The sequence below is a fragment of the Cebus imitator genome, unplaced genomic scaffold (assembly GCF_001604975.1).
Source record: "Cebus imitator isolate Cc_AM_T3 unplaced genomic scaffold, Cebus_imitator-1.0 Scaffold947, whole genome shotgun sequence".
Taxonomy (NCBI): Eukaryota; Metazoa; Chordata; class Mammalia; order Primates; family Cebidae; genus Cebus; species Cebus imitator.
In genome coordinates, this window is record NW_016108262.1 from 62,759 (window position 1) to 65,681 (window position 2,923).

A 2,923-nucleotide genomic window follows, 5' to 3' on the forward strand; every position below is an offset into this window, starting at 1 on the left:
TAGTCTGTCCCTGAATTTCATAATATTGGTCAGTTATTTTTAGAATGTCTTTCAATTTGAGTGTATCTGGTGTTTAACCATGATTAGATTGAGGCTATGCATTTTTTACAAGAATATCACATAAGTAATATTGTAACTTTCTCAGTACATCTCATCATGAATTTAGTGATGTTATCATTGGTGACATTAACCTTGATAAAATATCTCCTGGCTTTCTCCACTGTAATTTTCTCCTTGTAATTAATAAATACCTCATGAAAGATAAAAAGAAAAAAAAGAAAGAAAGAAAGTACTACAAGATAACTTTAGGAAAATTATGCAGAACATTGGACTGGGCAATGATTTCTTGAGTTATACTCTCTTAGCACAGGCAATCAAAGCAAAGATGCACAAAAAGGATCATATCAAATTAAAAAGCTTCTGCATAACAAAGGAAACAATCAACGAAGTGAAGAGACAATTCACAGAATGGGAGAAACTATTTGCAAACGTCCCATCTGACAAGGGATTAATCAGTATTAATTCAAACAACTCCATGGGGGAAAAAAATTAATAATCCAATCGAAATTGGGCAAAAGGAGTGTTCTGCCTGCTTCCAGATGAGTGAGAAGACTCATGCTCTGGTTCTCAGACTTCCCCAGCAGCATGGCCCCAAACGCCAGTCTCCACTCCCGCCTCAAAAGAAGAAACCAAGACCACCTCCTGCTCTGGAACTGGAGGAGACATCAGCCTCTGCAGGCTTGCTGAAGAAGGGAGAAAAAGGACAGCAAGAAGCAACTGAACACATTGATGAAGTACAAAATGAAATAGACAGACTTAATGAAGAAGCCAATGAGATTTTGAAAGCAGAACAGAACTATAACAAACTCCACCAACCATTTTTTCAAAAGAGGTCAGAATTGATTGCCAAAATCCCAAATTTTGGAGTAACAACATTTGTCAACCATCCACAAGTATCTGCCCTGCTTGGGGAGGAAGATGAAGAGGCACTACATTATTTGACCAGAGTTGAAGTGACAGAATTTGAAGATATTAAATCAGGTTACAGAATAGATTTTTATTTTGGTGAACATCCTTACTTTGAAAATAAAATTCTCTCCAAAGAATTTCCTCTGAATGAGAGTGGTGATCCATCTTCAAAGTCCACCAAAATCAAATGGAAATCTGGAAAGGAATTGATGAAACATTCAAGTCAAACGCAGAATAAAGCCAGCAGCAAGAGGCAGCATGAGGAAACAGAGAGCTTCCTTACCTGGTTTACTGACCATTCTGATGCAGGTGCTGATGAGTTAGAAGAGGTCATCAAAGATGATATTTGGCCAAACCCATTACAACACTACTTGGTTCCTGATACGGATGATGAAGAAGGAAAAGGAGAAGATGATGATGAAGAGGAGGAAGGATTAGAAGCTACTGATGAATAAGAGGATAAGGATGAAGGTGAAGAAGATGAATATGATGATGAAGGGGAGGAAGGAGCGGAGGATGAAGAAGAAGATGACTAACAGAATACTGATGGATTCCAACCTTCCTTTTTAAAAAATTTCTCCAGTCCCTGGAAGCAAGTTGCAGTCTTTTTTTTTTTTTTTTCTTCCCTCTTGTGCTCAGTCATCCTGTTTTTGAGGTCTCTTTTCTCTACACCATGGTTCTCAACTTATTTTGGGGGAAATATCTTGAGCAGGATACAATGGGAAAAGAGTCCCTACCCCTTTCTGTTTGAAATTCATTTTATCCCTTCCTGTCTTAACAAAAACCGTGTGGGATCACTACCACCGAGCTCTGTGGGAAAAAGAAAATCCTGTTCCCTTCGCTCTGCTGAAAGCGGGACAGTATAGGCACCTGTGCAGTGGTGCATAGAATTCTAGCTTTTTCCCTCCTTTCTCTGTATATTGGGCTCAGAGAGTACACTGTGTCTCTATGTGAATATGGACAGGGCATTTACCAACATGTATCTGTCTACTTGTTTAAAAAAAGAAAAAAAAAACTTAAAAAAATGGGATTATAGAAGGTCAGCAAAGGGTGGGTTTCAGATGTTTGGGTGGGGTAAGTGGGCATTTTGACAACATGGCTTCTCCTTTGGCATGTTTAATTGTGACATTTGACAGACATCCTTGCAGTTTAAGATGACACTTTTAAAATAAATTCTCTCCTAATGAGGACTTGAGCCCTGCCACTCAATGGGAGAATCAGCAGAACCTGTAGGGTCTTATTGGAATTGAGATTCTCTATTGTAATTTTGTTCCTGTTTATTTTTAAATTTTCTTTTTGTTTCACTGGAAAGGAAAGATGATACTCAGTTTTAAACGTTAAATAAAACGAAATGTGCACACACAAAAAAAGAAAGAAATGGAGGAGAGGAGAGGAGGGGAGGGGAGAGGAAGAAAAAGAGAGAGGGAGAGGAAGGGAGGGAGGGAAGGAAGGGAGAAAGAGAAGAAAAGGAAGGAAGGAAAGAAGGAAGAAAGAAAAAAGAAAGAAAGAAAGGAAAGAGACAGAGAAAGACAGACAGACAGTGAAATCTAAGATTTTCTTTCCCCCAGGTTATTTTGACTGTGCTGAGCAGTTTACCTTGAGGGCAGTTAGAACACAGATTGCTTCGGGCATATTCCAAAATGCTGATTTCTCCCTAGGAATTTACTTTTCCTCAATAGCACACCACCGGATATTTCTGGGATCTCCACCCAGAGAAGCTGGCTAGCTCCTAGAGGTAAAATTTGTGAAAGGGCAGGGTCCCCTCTAAGATGGGCCCCCAGGAGTGAGTTTCTTTCCTTTCTTCCTTCCACCCTCCCTTCCTCCCTCCCTCCCTTCCTCTCTCTCTCTCTCTCTCTCTCTCCCTTTCTTTATTATATTTTAGGTTCTGAGGTACATGTGCAGATTGTGCAGGATTGTTACATGGGTATACACGTGCCATGGTGGTTTGCTGCAT

The 2,923-nt window shown here is 39.7% G+C and overlaps 1 pseudogene; it reads left to right on the forward strand.

Annotated features, from left to right (window-relative positions):
- The first annotated feature begins 615 nt into the window (after positions 1-615).
- Positions 616-1,505, forward strand: LOC108298386 (annotated as a pseudogene).
- The last annotated feature ends 1,418 nt before the right edge of the window (positions 1,506-2,923 follow it).